General features: G+C 46.5%; 1 protein-coding gene and 1 long non-coding RNA gene across 15 annotated transcripts in view; one reads left to right on the forward strand and one right to left on the reverse strand.

Annotated features, from left to right (window-relative positions):
- The window catches only part of LOC122709998, a 40,847-nt gene extending 33,923 nt beyond the window's left edge, over positions 1 to 6,924 (reverse strand). Inside the window, exons 1-4 of one of the 5 annotated variants that reach the window (XR_006345798.1) lie at positions 6,200 to 6,924; positions 2,109 to 2,273; positions 1,097 to 1,202; positions 633 to 788 (exon numbers count right to left, since the gene is read on the reverse strand). This is a non-coding gene — a long non-coding RNA (uncharacterized LOC122709998). Of the gene's footprint in view, positions 1 to 632; positions 1,203 to 2,108; positions 2,274 to 6,199 lie in introns of those variants that run through there. The other 4 variants (XR_006345799.1, XR_006345796.1, XR_006345800.1 and 1 more) reach the window with 4 other exon arrangements.
- The window catches only part of TNC (tenascin C), a 100,267-nt gene continuing 91,059 nt past the window's right edge, over positions 6,925 to 16,132 (forward strand). For all 10 annotated transcript variants that reach the window (XM_043927432.1, XM_043927431.1, XM_043927437.1 and 7 more), the window contains exon 1: positions 6,925 to 7,258. The gene's annotated coding sequence lies outside the window, so the exon portion shown is untranslated. The remainder of the gene's footprint in view (positions 7,259 to 16,132) is intronic.

Genomic DNA, 16,132 nt, shown 5'->3' on the forward strand with positions numbered 1-16,132 from the left:
CCCGTAAAGCCTGCCATTGACTGCAGGCGCACAGCAAGATGGAGGGGGAATCAATGAAAGATATTTGAGTAAACAGACTAACAAGTAACCTGAGTTTGGTCAGCCTGGAATCCCAAGGCCTATAACAAAAGGTGCTGTGTATTCTTTATATGCTTACACATTTTTTTCCTTAACCCTTTTTATTTTACTGAGCATATTTCTGGAACATGGCTTGAGGTTAACTTTTCCATCATTTAAAAAAATGAGAAAATAAAGGCCTGGAATAGCGCATAGCCATCATTTTGAGATTACTTAAGACTGAGGCAAGCATAAACATTTGATTAAGTGTCTTTTATTTAAACTTGAGAATAACTTTCAGAAGTATTGGTTGTTAATGTACCCATCTTACAAATGAGGGACCGATAACAAAGAAGTTAAATAATTTGTCTAAGACGCCAAGCCTTTTCCTAACTGCTACTACTAAGTCACTTCAGTCGTGTCCGACCCTGTGCGACCCCATCCCTGGGATTTTCCAGGCAAGAACACTGGAGTGGGTTGTCATTTCCTTCTCCAATGCATAAAAGTGAAAAGTGAAAGTGAAGTCGCTCAGTCATGTCTGACTCTTCGAGATCCCATGGACTGCAGCCCACCAGGCTCCTCTGTCCATGGGATTTTCCAGGCAAGGGTACGGGAGTACTAACTAGTTAGTGGTTAATTACAATGGAACCAAATCCGTGCCAGAAGCTTTCACAGTTCCTGCATTAGCACCGAAGGTGTGGGCTCCTCACTGCTTCCTGTGGCCATGCGGCCTGTAGAAATACAAGCAAAGCTCTTCTTGCCTCATTAGACTGTCATGCGAAAACTCTGTAATCATTCAGGGTGGTCCAACTGAGTCCGAGAATGACAGCTTTGCCTTTAGGTAACTGTTAAATTAAATACATAAGGAAGCACCCCCAATCACAGGAGGTTGGGGATCGAGTCCACAGCTTGGATTTAGATCTTCCTGCTGCCATTCATTACCCCTGTGTCTTGGACAATTTACTTAAGCTCTCTATTCCTCACCCCTCCCTCCATCTGCAAAACAGGAATAATGCTAATATCTACTCAGTGTACTCACTGTAAAGATCACCGTACCGTACGTTATACAAACTACGTAAAAAGTGCCTAGTGGGAGTCACTGTCAGCATGAGCCACTGCTATGCATCCTTGTCCACAAAAGAAATCTAAGAGAAACCAAGAAGAGAAAAAGGAAAAGGGACAAATGAAACATCCTTGCTAGTATCTAACTCAGTTGTGACAAATCAGTCAAAAAAAAAAAAAAATCAATCTTCGTTGACTCAGAGCTGTGCAGTCCCTCTGTAATTTGCATTAAGTCTTGAGATGGTTTGACTCACTTGTATTCATCACAGCTGCCTGCATACACACCAGTAAACGTGACCAAAACCAGCCCCCCAGCCCTTCCACAACTCCAGCCCTTCCAACTTAGCACTGGTCAATGCTGGTCTTTCGACACCTCCCCTCTCCCCTCTTCTTCGGTACCAGCTAAGAGGTCATCTTCAGAAAGTATTAACAGTTATACTAAGTGAAGCAGGTCAGACAGAGAAAGACAAATATTACATGATATAGCCTATATGTAGACTCTTATAAAAGACTACAAATGAACTTATCTATAAGAAATAGAGTCACAGATGTAGAAGACAAACTTATGGTTACTGGGAGGTAAGGGAGAGGGGGAGGGGAAAAATGGAAGATTTGGATTGACACATACAACTATGTACAAAACAGATAACTGATAAAGACCTATTGCATAGCACAGGGAACTCTACCCAATACTCTGCAATAGCCTATACAGGAAAATAATCTGAAAAAGAGTGGATATATGTATATGTACAACTGATTCACTTTGTTTTACACTTGAAACTAATACAACATTGTAAATCAACCACTGGAGTAAATCAACTCCAATAAAATTTTTTAAAATAAACTAATAAAAGAAAATTCAGTTCAAAAAAATCACAAGAAAGAAAGACAGGAAGGAAGGAAGAATTAGCAGGCAAGACAGCACTTGGTCTCATTAATGAGGATTCTGAGTTTCAGAGAAAAGACATGATTTTCTCAAGATAATTCACCTTGAAAATGGTTAAGATGGCTGGACTCCAAAACTGCTTGTGCCAGTCTTATGCCTTTTCCATCATTCAACTCATCATTCAGTCTTTTCACAGGAACATTAATTGACTTCTCAGTGCTTCAAGATGCAAGGCACAGTTCTTGGCCACAGGGAACTCTCACAGTGCCTTTGAGGAAATGGATGAGTAAGTCAGTGATAAGTAAGTAAAGGCAAAGGCTCTCATCACCTAAGAAATCATTTCAAGAAAGCTTATGGTTTACTTAAAAATTCTGCCACAGATCAGAAGCCATTCTGAAAACCATGATATGCAGGAGCAATATTCAAAATAATTAACTAGTGATATGGCATAGGTGCCAACAATAAACAGATGCTGGCTACAGGCAGATCTGTTAGTAAGCATGTGGAAAGGTATGGGGCCTACCCTCAAAGTATTTATGACCTAATGAACTAAAAAAGGCCAGTATACAATGTACTAAAAATAAAAAATGTAATATAATGAGCACGGTTGAGGCGTCCTTCTCTCTGAAGGTAAGGTCATAGAAACTGTCTTAGAAGTAAATCTTGAAAATTAATATAGAAACTTGCCATGAGGCTAAAGTCCAGGGCAGGTTATTTAAGGGGCTAGGAAGGTACAGAGGCTTAGAGGCCTCTAAATTAATTTTTTGAATTTTTTACTTAACATTTTTAAGTTGCTAACATCCTCAGGGATCTCTTATTTGGTAACCGGTACCCTGAGAGCCATAAAAGAGAGGAGATTCACTGAGAGTCACACAGTAAAGTCTGCAGCTTCAGGACTCAAACTTACCCTACACCAAAGCTCTTTCCACTTTGCCCTGCTGACCAGACAACCTACGTTTGGTTGATTCACCGTATTCCAGCAGGCAGGGAAGCCCTCCTCTGTCCTTCCCCTCACTCACCGTCCAGTGATGTCTTTGAGCTTTTCTGTCTTTGGTTGTTGAAGAAGTGAGGAGAGATGGAGAGGAAGAGCATGGCATAAAGCCTTGCAGGCAGCAAGTCAGGGAGCCCTGACCCCAAACAAGGGCATCTAATGGAGTGACTAGCCCACTGTGTGGGACTGGAGCTCCTTCACTGCTTCGGGGGAGACTTCTGGCAAATACAGAGTCACGTGGGACTTTTGGAAGGAGTTAACACGTTAGATGAATCCCCAGAAGAGGAGGAGGAAGTTGGGAGCAGTAGAGGAGTCAAGGGGTCCTATGGGAAGTGAACACTAGACTTCTCAAAGAAATGGTCACTCAGCTTCCTCAGATAGCGCTGGTCCTGGCCAATATTCCATTCACTGGATGTTTTATCTCAGAGGAAAAAAAAATGTATTGCATCTAACAGACCTTCAAGTAAGTGAGAATGATTTTACCTGAGGTGAATCTCTATAACCCTCAGCCTCCAAACCACATCCTCCACTGGCAACCTGGGAATGAGCATAGAAAACAAGCAACACCAAAACCAGGCTTGGGCTGAGGACTCCGTGCAGAGGGGATGTACACGTAGTCACTCTACCCACTCACGTGGGAAACAGTGCTTCTGTAGGGAGAAGAATTCAACCATAGGAGGTGGGATGCCAAGAGGGGCTACCTCTGCCAAACAGGAGGCTGAGTGGTTATGAATTCCATTAACATCTTCTGCTGTAATGTTTAACATGGTTTGGTGGCTCCAGTCTGATCTTGATGACGATCTACATGGAACACAGCCAAGGTAGCCTTGGGTAAGTCATTTATCCTCCCTAGGCCCCTTCTCCTCATCTGTGAAATGGACGTGTTGGGCAATCTAGTTTCCCTCTTGTTCTAAGAGTGAAACAAGAAGAATTTCATTATAAAACACATCATGGCAAATGTTCACTTGTTCCTCCATGGTTTCTTTCATTCAATAAACATTTACTGAGCTTCTGCGATCCCCAAGGTTCTCTGCTAGGCAAGGAAAAGCGGGTGTGACTACTGTCCTCTGGAAGCCCAGTGAATAGGAGAAGAAACTAGACATATACACATATAGTTATACCACGCACAGGCGATGAATGCCCTAACAGAGTTATAACAGGCTATGGTGCATGGAAGCGTTTCTTGTGGAAGACGTCGAGAAAGCCCCATGGTGAAGTTGGGCTTCTCTGGTGGCTCAGACGGTAAAGAATCTGCCTGGAATGTGGGAGACCTGGGTTTCATCCCTGGGTCAGGAAGATCCTCTGGAGAAGGAAATGGCAACCCACTCCAGTATTCCTGCCTGGAAAATTCAATGGACAGAGGAGCCTGGAGGGCTAGAATCCGGGGTGGGTCACAAAGTCAGACATGACCAAGCAATAAACACTTTCTTACACTTTCCTGGTGAAGTTAGGTCCAAATTGGATGCCAAGTGGATGTGCGAAGGTAGAGGTGGAGATTCCAGGCAGAGTGTACCATTAGCAAAGGTTCAGGTATTGGAGAGCATATGGTGTATGCAGACCCATTTCCCTGGAAGGGGGGCTGCAAAAGCCCCAGAGAAAGATGAAAACAAGTGTCTTATCTGGGTTCCTCTTACTTAAAAGCCAAGGTATGGCTTAAGATACCACAAAGGTTTTGGAGAAAACTCCTTTTATAAGTAGCCTCTTCTAAAAATACACAAATAAAGCTAAACGTCTCATTTTTATGTTACTGGAATATACTTCTATGACAGCTAACTTAATGCCTTATAACGTTCTTATTTGTTTGTTCCACCGGCTTGTTTCCTGCCTTGAGGACCAGCTTGATTACATTTGGCTTTTTTTTTTTTTCTTCCCTGCAATTGGGGGAGCCACTTGTAATGCGTGCCAAGTCGCTTCAGTTGAGTCCGACTCTTTGCGACCCCATGGAGTCTGCCAGGCTCCTCTATCCATGGAATTCTCCAGGCAAGAATACTGAAGCGGGTTGCCACTTCCTTCTTCAGGGGATCTTCCCAACCCAGGGATCAAATGCACGTATCCTGTATTGGCAGGTGGGATTCTTTACTGCTGAGCCAGCGGGAAAGTGACTACAGGATGGGGGGCCAGGCTTGGGAGTTTCCCAGGAGAAGCCAGAGGTATCACCCAGCTTTACAGCACACACTCTTATCCCATTTAAATATGCATGCAGTGACAAATATGTATTGATTATGTATTATATGTAAATATAGTCTTTATGCCATATAACGTGTATAATACACTATTCTACTATTGTATTCCCTACCCCCGAGCAGACATTGGAAAGCTAAGAGAAATGGAAGTGCTCACTAATGGTAAGAATACATGGCCTCATGCTACAACAATACGTTTTGGCTAAAACACAGAATTAAAAACTTCCAAAACAACCAATATTTGAATCAGCCAAAATGGTTCAAAAGTTCAAATGAACTGTTTAATGACATGACTATTTATGGGCTTTCTTGCCATCTGGGAAGGTCACTAGAGCGAAGAATCCTAGAACACCAGGGCCAGAGAGACCACAGGAATGACCTAACTTGCCCCACTTTGTTCAGGTAGGGAAACGGAGGCCCACAGCAATAATGACAAGTGTGGGGGTGATATCTTCAGTATGAAAAACAGGTGAACTATTGAAATCTCTGTTATTAGTGCTTAATTCTAAGAAAATTCAGGATCTCTGAACTAGCCCTGCGGAACAAAGAAACACAGCTTCCATATACAAATACAGTAGTGATTTTTATACAAGCGGTGTTACAATCTAACAGGGCATAAAACATTGTCTAAATATCATCTGAACAATGCTCCTGGGCTGTAACATGTAATAGAACTGTGGAGCCCAGGGCTGGCATTTCAATGTATTCCAGTGCTTCTCAGAACCTCAGTTTCTTTGTAAAAAGGGGACAGCAGGTGTGCCTATTACACTTTCTGGTTAGAGGATGTAATGAAGCAGTGTCCATAAAGCACCTTGAGTGACACTGTATACAGACTTCATAAAGGAGGGTCTGGCAGTAGCTACAGCTTAAGTGGTGCCTCATATCCCTCCAGGATCCCCCAGAGTACTAAGAGCCGTGACAAGCTCAAGCCTGGGCGCCCTGGCCTGGCCGCCTCCCCGCTCCCTCCCATGCCCGTGTGTGCCCTGAGGATCCCCACTGCATGCTAACCACCAAACTCACCAGTGACTCAGAGCTTGGAACGAATCCACAGCAGCCTGGAGAGCGAAGGCACAGCTTATGTTTCAAAGATTAACTAGCTACTTTTTTTTTTTTTTCTTATGATGGATACCTTTCAGCAATTGAGAAGAAACCTCAGGGAACTCTCTTAGAAGACCCAGCTTAGAAGACCGGATCACTGCACAGGGCATGAACGGTGTCAAAAAGCTACTCCCCTGTAGGATACCAGGGCTGAGACAATACTGCCTCTAAGCAGCTGGGCAAGGCTCCCTCCCCCCTCAAAACAGGCTGGGAACTGATCTGTGTGCCCAGCGCTGTTCCCACCTGCTGGGAACTAATCCCTTATCTCTCTGCTGGCCCCAGAAACCCCAAACACCCCAGGCTTTTGAAAGGCTTTATCTCCTCTTTCCAGGAATTCGGCTCAGCCTCTCCGCTCTCTCCAAGATGCCACTGAGCAGCTGCTGCCCGGTGAGCACCCGGGCTGGCGAGCCCGGGTCCTGTTGCCACGTTTCCAGCCTGCCTGGGGAGAGATCCAGAGTTCCCCCTCGCTCCCTGCGCTGCTGTCTCACAATTAGAAAATCCTTTGGGGGAGCAAAAGCAAAAGTCACACTTTACTAACAGCTGCTCCCGGTCGGGGGCAGAAGAGGAAAGAGGGAATTCCTACTTTTGCAATAAATTGTATGCAAATAGGTTCTCTCCCTGGCAGAGAGCTGGGAGCGAGTGCGTCTTTCATGAGCTAACGCTGTTCCGCTGGGAGGGCTGTTCCTTTAATTCACCAACTGAAAAAGTGGGAAAGGATGTCTGGAGGCGAGGCGTCCCATTTCAGAGGAAGGAGCTCGCTATATAAGCCAGCCAAAGCTGGCTGCACCGGCCACAGTCTGCCTACTGTCACAAGCTCTCCCGCGCGCAGGCACTCACTCCGCGCCGCCGGTCCTCCGCACAAAGGCGAGCTCGGGGTGACACTGGGGGGCCGCGCGCAGGGAGCCCCGCCGCTCACATCCAGGTACTAGTTCCATGGAGCTGGTTCACTCAAGAATCTAGGGCTTTCCCAACTCCAGAAAGGTAAGTCTGTTTCACCCCATTACCAAAGATCACTATGATAGACTGCTTGCATTTCCGGTACCAAGTGGGTCGTGGTTTCCTAAATGATAAAACTTTGGCTTTATTTTGGTTGCTGGCAGGATGTATTTGCTATGATCCGATGCACCTTGACTTGTTTTCTACTTGCCCCCTTCCAGTCTTGGAGATTTCTGTCTGCTTGTTTTAGTTCTATGAAGAGTTCCACGTGCAGGGAACTTTTTAGGAAGTTGTTATTGCTGCCATTCTTCAGAGGGAGAGTAAGAATTCACTCTTCACTGGCTACCTGGCTGACTCACCTGTGAATATTTCTGTTTGAGGGTTTTAAGGTAGCAGAGTTTTACAGTGGAGTTTGCTCGTGGCCTTTCCATGGGGTAGGTTAGGAGGAGATTCATAGAAGATGGTAGAAGAACAATAAGATTTTACATCTCAGCGACCCTGACTTTACAGTTTACAAAGAGTTGTGTACCATCCCTACGACATCCACCCTGTGGTCAGACTTGGGAAGGGATGCGGGCTGGGTGAACAGAGACGGTAACTCCTAAGGTCAGATGGACAAGTGTGGACTACAGCACGGGAGCGGTAGACTCTGAAGGGCCGGGGGACTCCCCAAGGATGCCTCCTGATCAAGGATGCCTCCTGATCCCTGGGCTGGGCACCTGGGTATGTTTGAGGTGCTCAGAGTCAGCAGCATCCCGTAACTTTCTAGAATCACCTCTCCCTTCCCCCCTCTCATTGCAGAAAGCCCTGAGAAATAACTGCCCCTGGGGAATGGGAAGCACAGCTCCCCTGGCAGACTGGAAAGAACATAGGGGGATTTCTTGGTCCCAGCAGTGTTGTAAGGGGATTAGGAACTTGGGTTTTGAAGCCAAGGATCCCTTTAGTGTCCCCATAACTGCCACACCACACAGGACCCTGGTAAAAATATGTAACCTCTTCGAGCCTCAGTTTTCACTTCTTTAAAATGGGGACAATAACTTCTGTTGTCATTATAAGGAAATGAAATATAAAGAAATTGGAGAAGCACAGGCTCCAGAACTGGAAGTCTGGGTAATCACTGTCGTTGCTCCAAACTGCTACCACCTTGGGGGTAAAAAGAGGCACTGAACCGATCTTAGATTGTTTCTTGTGCGTTCCTCACCCCACCCCGACTCCTGCTCCCTGACTTTCTGTCCCACCAGGTCTGAAGGCACCTCTCTAGCTGGCAGGTCGGACTCTTGGCTGTATTTTACAAGCTGGAGGTTATGTTGGCACAGCTTGGGAGAAGAGGGAGCAGCGTGGGTTGGATGTAAAATGTCGAGCACTGATGCCAGAAGGCACAGGTTTTGAGTTTGGGCATTTGCGGATTCTGAAGCTGTCGGTTATAAAGTACCATGCTGCTGCCGAGGGAGTCCTTGGAATGTGTTCCAACCAGAGGGAGAGCGGGACAGGGAGCCTCCCTTGAAGAATGAATGCCTCTTTTTCATGTTTTTGTGAACTTCCCCCCTTTTGATGGTGTTTTCCCATCTGTGCTTTAGAAATAAAACCTGCTGCCTGCCCCAGCCGGCTTCCTGCCTGGTCCTGAGATGTGACGAGGCTAACTCAGGAGTGGGGGAAAGCTTTGCTGGGTGCTGTTGAAACCTGTGGAAGTCTGTTGGCATTGTACTCATCCAGCCCTTTGCAGCAGACAGAACTGCCTGCACATTGAAACTGTGTGTTGCTGGGAGGTGATGGCATTTGGGGGAAGAAAACGAATATGCCTATTCTCTGATTTGCACAAGCAGTGTGAACTGGGTAAGAATTGAGAAGTGTGTTGCCAAGCTCTTCAGGTGTTAACATCTTTTTTTCTATGCTTTGAAAAACCTAGCTCCCCTATCTCCTTTCACCAACTCCCTCCCTCACCCAAAGGAACCAGCCTTCCAAACATTGGCTTTATCATCCATAGAGAGGAGAACCATCTGTATCTCACAGGGCTCTTGTGACCCTCAGTGAGATAATATATATCAAACTTGGTATAGCACCTGGGATGTAGTAAGAGCTGAACAAATGGAGGTTTTCCTTGGTTTTCCTGTTTATCAATTTGCAAGTACTTGGCCAAGATTAGTGTTCTGAGACAGTGGTTTGCAAAAGGCAGTGGAAACATTCATTAAGTGAAATGGAAATGAATCTGGCAAAATCCTGATATACAGCAGGTAAATGTGGGCCGATTTGATCGAAGCAGGTTTGGGGGTTCCAAAACTCACCCCGGGGCCCTCAGCCTCTGGGACACTTCCGCAGAACCTTGGACACGCAGAATTCAGTTAAAAATTAGGAAGCCGGGTAGCGTGTGTTCAGCCTGCAGCTCTGCACTTTGACAAGGATTTGCGGCCCTCGCGATCCAGTAGAATTCCAAGAAGTTTCCCAGGTAACACAGTAGATAGACATATACGCCGGGGCAGGGCAGGGGCGGGGGTGGGGGGGCAGGGGGGAGGGTGTTAAATGTTCAGTAAAGTACGAGTTTTTAATTAACTGTCATGACAGCAACAGCCAAAACACATGGAAAGCCCACTCTCTAAATCTTGGTATACCTCATCTCACTGAAGACCCGCATGTGTCCGAAAGGGACCATACCTACTGGACAAACCTCGAAAAGCAGAGAGAATGAGTCCACAGATCTCAGAGGGATGGAGTCTTGTTTCAGACCCAGGTCCCCACGACCCTCAAATCGGACCCATTCGGCCACATTCCTGCTGAATGCTGCTGCTTCTTGAACTGCCTTTAGAAGGGAAAAAATAAAAGTTCTCTCTGACTAAATCTGCCCCTCCAGCCAGACTGTGGCCACCCATAAATACAGCAGTAGCCTGATCATATAACCAGAATGGAATTTGGAAAGGGAATTCAAGCTGACAGAATGAAAAACATATCCCCCTTAATCCTACCCTTTCTAATGCTCACAATGGACTGCGAACACCTATTCTCACCTCCCCTTGGATTTCTACAAAGAGCCATGCTTTCTTAGAGGCAAAAGTATCCAGCTGGCTTAATACACAAGTCACGCTGAAGTCACGGTGGTTTGGAATGCAGAGTAGGGAACAGACATTTAAGTTAACTCCATATACAAGCCCTCTGTGATGATAAAACACACACACACTCAAAATAGTTATGCGGAACTATATATCATATATGTGATAGGAGGGTTTGCCTTTGGTTCCTCATCAATTTCTCACTCCAGCACTGCAAGTTGTGAATTACTGGCCCCATTTCATGGCCAGAGAAATTGAGACCCAAGGAAGTTGAAATGATGCATCGGAGGGTTTCCATAAGTGAGGGCAGAGCTGGCTTTGAACCCAAACTTTTGGACCAACACCCTACTATTTTTTCCACTAGGCTGTATCACCTCCAGCAGTCAGGCTGGGCAGACTTCCATGAAACCCTGAAGGATGTCTTTTAGTGGTTGGCCAAGGTGGCAGAGAAGCCCTCAGCTGGCTTTGGTGTCTATTGATTTTGCAGAATAGCCCTGCGTATATCATTTTTCATGGTGCTCAGAAAAGGTCAGCTCCTGGTGTTGAAATGCTCTGCCTGGAGACAGAAACGTTCAAATTTCATGCCTGGGAGAGAGAAGAATGACCCTAGAAGCAGCGGTCAGGTCATTATTGCCGAGTTTCATCCTAGAAAAGGAGGCACGCCCTTTGCCTTGTTGGACAGGGAAACAGTCCCTGTCTGGGAAAGCAGGGCTGTACCTGTACCTGCATCCCCTCTGAGAGCCAGGTAAATGAGAGCATCTGCTTTCAAAAGGGCTGATTGGCAGATGAAGTGAAATCAGGGTGCCCAGCCTTGGGGCAGTGAATCCCAGATCAGGAAATAGTTGTAAGCTCTGAGCCACAAATTCCCCTGGGTTATGGTCGAGCTCAGACTCCCTGCTGTCTCATGTGGAGCAGCTGCTCCAAGCCTCATCCTGAAGGTGAGTGTACGTGATGCTGTCCTGGACCACAGCCCCTCAGGTGTGCTCATCCACGACCCCTCTTCCCTGGGTGTTTCCATCGTTCCCCATGTCGGTCTATGTCCTCAGGCCCTCCTTGGCTGCACCAAGCCTCTATTTCTTCCTGCCTTTTAGAACCCCTCTAAAAGCCCACCAGGCTTCCCTGGTGGCTCAGTGGTAAGGGATCCACCTGCAATGCAGGAGACGCAGGTATGATCCCTGGGTTAGGAAGATCCCTTGGAAAAGGAAATGGCAGCCCACTTCAGTTTTCTTGTCTAAGAAATCCCATGGACAGAGGAGCTTGGCAGGCTATAGTCCATGGGGTCAAAAAAGAGTAGAATGCAACTTAGTGACTAAAAAACAACATGACTCAATCACATCTCACTTTGAGGAGATCACAGGGAATCCCCTTGAATCTAATCCCAGGCCAGTATACACACCTTTGACATGTGGGAAACATTAGATGAAGATTCCTTTCCAAGAAGGAAAGCCCCTCTAAACTCCCATAAACTCTAGGCCGTAATTCCATCCAAAGCGAAGAGCGGTGGCCTTACTTTCACAAGGGACTGTACACGCCTACATGCCTACCTGATTCTCACCCTGGTGACCAGACTGCTTATTTTAGTTATGCCCTGAAGCCTAGAAATCCTTTTTCTGTTCCCTCCTCTGTTGTCTCATTTTTCTGGTCTCTCCTTAACTTCAGCAGCAACGTAAGTTCAACACCTCATCACTCCCTTTGACCCTCCATCATGGAAAAAAAAAGTCAGATGCCCACATTGAAAGCAGATCGGGAGTGGAAAATCCCTTTCATATGTATTTTTAGTCTATTTGTGAGTGAAAATGAAAAAAAAAATCATTTCATGCCAAGTTGTTTCAGATTTTTTAAATATCCTGAAATTCACAGGCCCTTAATTATGCAGCCATGGTAACTCAAATAGCTTTGGATGGTCCTTTAACCTCCCCTCTGTCAAGAGCCAGAAATATTTCAGAAGCTCTGAAAGTAGACGGCTTGTTTCAGAATTAACCATTGATCAACTGTTACCCTGGAGAAGGTGAGTTGGCAGCTACTAACTTCTACATGAACATGTCCAAAAAGTTCTAGGAGGGACTGACAATGGTAATAACTAATATTTACTGAGGACTCTACAGGCATTGTGCCATTTAATCTGCAACAATTGCTTCCAGCAAGTAGAAATGCCTCTCAGTTCAAACCTAGGGGACCCGAGTCTGGAAAAGTGTAAGTGGCTTCCCCAAGGCCACGCAGATAGTGATTGCCGGAGTCAGAACTCAAAGGCGGTTCCAAGTCCTGAGCACGTGGATATAACCATCACACTCCACACTGAAGTTCTATTCATCTCTGACAACAGACGAGGCTGGACAGAGAGCAGAGCCCAGAAAGAGGCAGAGATGTGTGTCTTTCAGACTCTAGTGTTTTCAGCAGGTGGCTGCGGCTGCTCTCTCCAACTCATTCCTTCAGGGCCCACTCCCTGCAGAAACTGTGATGAAATAAGTAGTGTGTGATTTCTAGCATAAAATGTTTCCCCTAGGGGCTTCCCAGGTGGCGCCAGTGGTAAAGAACCAGCCTGTCAATGCAGGAAACAAGAGAGGTGGGTTTGATCCCTGGGTCAGGAAGATCCCCTGGAGAAGGAAATGGCAACCCACTCCAGCACTCTTGCCTGGAGAATCCCATGGACAGGGGAGCCTGGTGGGCTGCTGTCCATGGGGTCACAAGAGTCAGACACGACTGAGCAACTACACCACCACCACCTTCCTTGTAGTATTCTGCAGTCATTTATTAGGGCCTATTACTAGTGGCCTGGGGCTTTCCTGGGGGCTCAGCAGAAAAGAATACACCTGCCAATGCAGGAGCCTCAGGAGACACGGGTTCGATCCGTGGGTTGGAAAGATCTCCTGGAGGAGGGAATGGCAACCCACTCAGTATTTCTGGCCTGGAGAACCCCATGGACAGAGGAGCCTGGCAGGCTACAGTCCACCAGGTCTCAAAGAGTCAGACACAACTGGAGTGACTTAGCATGCATGCACACGCATGTGTCCCCTACCAGGCTGGACCGCAGAAGGGTGAAGCCTGATCCAGGCCTCACCCCTGCTGCCAGCCTGAGACATGCAGCAGGCACACACACAGGTGAGCAAGCGCTCGCCCTGCTGGCGGGCTCACACACCCCTCTGACAGTTCCCGCAGAGCCCTGCACCTCCCCCACGTACCTCTGTGCACCATAACTGCCCTGATGGTCTCCTCCGCCCACCACCGGACTGCACAGCGTTGAGGACAAAGTCATCAGGGAGGCGGGGACCCTGTCTGCTGGAAGCTCACCCTCCCCAGAGCTTAGCCACCTGCTGGCGGTGGCAGGCCCTCCATAAAGTATTGTTGAAGAAACTCTGCTGTCCTAATGGAAATGAACAAAAAAGCACAACACCGCTTGGCTTCTGAACTGGGTCCTATGGTGACAGAAGCATTTTCACATGCCAGACACAGTTCTGATAAAGCAGGACTCTCATACATTTACAAAAGCATAAAATAAATTTTATCACTCTCAGATTTTCCCAGCAACCAAATATTATTTCACAGCTAAGTGAACTGAGGCCACAAAAGGTTGTCATCTGCACAAAGTAGAAGGTGGTGGCATTGGGATTCTTCTCCAGGAACTCGCCAAACGGTGCTTCTCTCACTGTTATTGGACATTCAGGTATTACTTCCATTTTCCAGATGAGAAAAGAGGTTAGAGGCAACAGGCTACTTGCTAGAGGAACGGTCACATTTTTAAACAGTGTTCAATAGACAGAGTAATGCTTAACACAAATATGAGAATTTCCAATGGTAGACTTTAAACAGAGAGATATATCAGACAAGTTAAATTTAATCTCCCAGGGATGTGTTCAGGATAAAACCATACTTGGTGGTAGGCAAGAAAAAATGAGGCTTCTCCTGCTAGCCAATGCAGGAGATGTGGGTTTGATTCCTGGATCGGGAAGATCCCCTGGAGGAGGAAATCGCAACCCTCTCCAGTGTTCTTGCCTGGGAAATGCCATGGATGGAAAAGCGTGGCAGGCTACAGTCCATGGGGTCGCAGAGTCGGTCACGACTGAGCATGGACATACACACGAGGCAAAAAAGAGATGGAACATTGAATACTGAGTGCAATTCAGTATATTTTGGTTCAAAGAATATTGAGTATTGAGTGCAAGTGCAAGTATATTTTGGATCTAGCTCTATGCCTATGGATGCCACATAGGGAAAGCCTGGCTATTGGCAGTGCCCTGGGGAACTCTGCTAGGCATGCCATGCAATAAGCATATGCAAACCTTGCTGCAAAAAGTGACGCACCACAGCCAGCACAAGAGAACTTAGAGCAACACTGGACTCCCTGCCAGCCGGAGACCCTCAGGAAGAGGGTCAAAGACCCTCAGCAGAGACCCTACCTGCATCCAGGGTAGGCTGGCAGCAAGAAACCAACCAACCACCGCCACCAACAATAACAGCAATGAAGCTTGTGAGGCCCTCCAGCCAAGGAAGCCGTGATTGCCCACCCAGGGAAGAGACAGCCGGGAGGAGCACATACCTGACGAGCTCTGATGGAACAGGAGAAATGCACCTGCTGGGGAGGTGGCTCAGAGTGGGCAGAGATACCTGCAGTGCTGCCCCCAAGGAAGTGGTCTGCTCTCTGAGGTCCTTATGTCCTGGGTCCTAGCGTGGATGCATAGAGGTATCCCTATGCAGAGATGTCACAGGAGGATGTTCCAATCGATAGGTGGGGGTGGGAGCGGGGTTAAAAAGAAGTTCCCTTCAGCCCATAGAATGTTGAAACTAAAAGGGCTTGTTGGTAGCCTCCAAGCCAGGATCCTGGACAAAAGAATTGAGAGGCTCCTCCAAGGTGTTCTAGGGGTGGCCAGGTAGAGGTGGAAAGGTCAGTCACTCAGCCTTATTTCAACCAAAGCCTTTCCACTTTTTTTTTTTTAATTATTTTATAGTAGAGTGTAGCTGATTAACAGTGTTGTGATAGGTTCAGGTGACTCAGCCATACATACACATACATCCATTCTCCTCTAAACTCCCCTTCCATCCAGCCTGGCACATAACGTTGAATAGAGTTCCCTGTGCTATACAGTAGGTCTTTGTTGGTTATCCATTTTAAATAAGCAGTGTGGACATGTCCATCCCAAGCTCCCTATCTCTTTCCCCAGTTCGTCTCCCCGGCAACTGTAAGTTTTTCTCTAAGTCTGTGAGTCTGCTTCTGTCTTGTAAATAAGTTCATTTGTATCATTTCTTTTCAGATTCTGCATATAAGGATATCATATGCTATTTCTCCTTCTCTCTCTGACTTACTCTCACTCAGCAAGACAATCTCTAGGTCTATTCATGTTGCTGCCAATGGCATCATTTCATTCTAAAACCCTTCCACTCATCTCTTTGGGGCACTAGCTTCCTCATGAGATGTCATTTGATGAGAGTTCCATGGCCAAGGAAAAACAAAAGGTTTTGGAAATTGCTGGCGTAATTTATCTTCCCTCATTTTAAAGATGGTGAAATGGAGACATGGAAAAGGAAAAAGTCCTTCTAAGACCTCATGCCAATTGGCAACAGGGCCAGCACTGAATCTGAGGTCTTCTAACTCATGCTCTTGGAAGATGGGGGCAATATAAAAAGTGTCAGAGCTAATACATTCTTTAGAAAGGAAAAATCAGCAGGGTTTTATTCCCTGAACAGCTTTAGAGCACATGGGCTGAGCCAAGGAGTCCTCTGTATTAGCGATCTATCGTTACATAACAAATTCCCACAAAATTTGATCGTTTAGAACAACACACATTAATTATCCTGCAAGTTGCTGTAGGTCAGGATTTCAAGCACAGCTTAGATGGACGTCCTACATCATGGTCTCTCATGAGGCTGCAACCACAGGGTTGGC

Source organism: Cervus elaphus, chromosome 16, assembly GCF_910594005.1.
Source record: "Cervus elaphus chromosome 16, mCerEla1.1, whole genome shotgun sequence".
In the NCBI taxonomy this organism is placed as follows: Eukaryota; Metazoa; Chordata; class Mammalia; order Artiodactyla; family Cervidae; genus Cervus; species Cervus elaphus.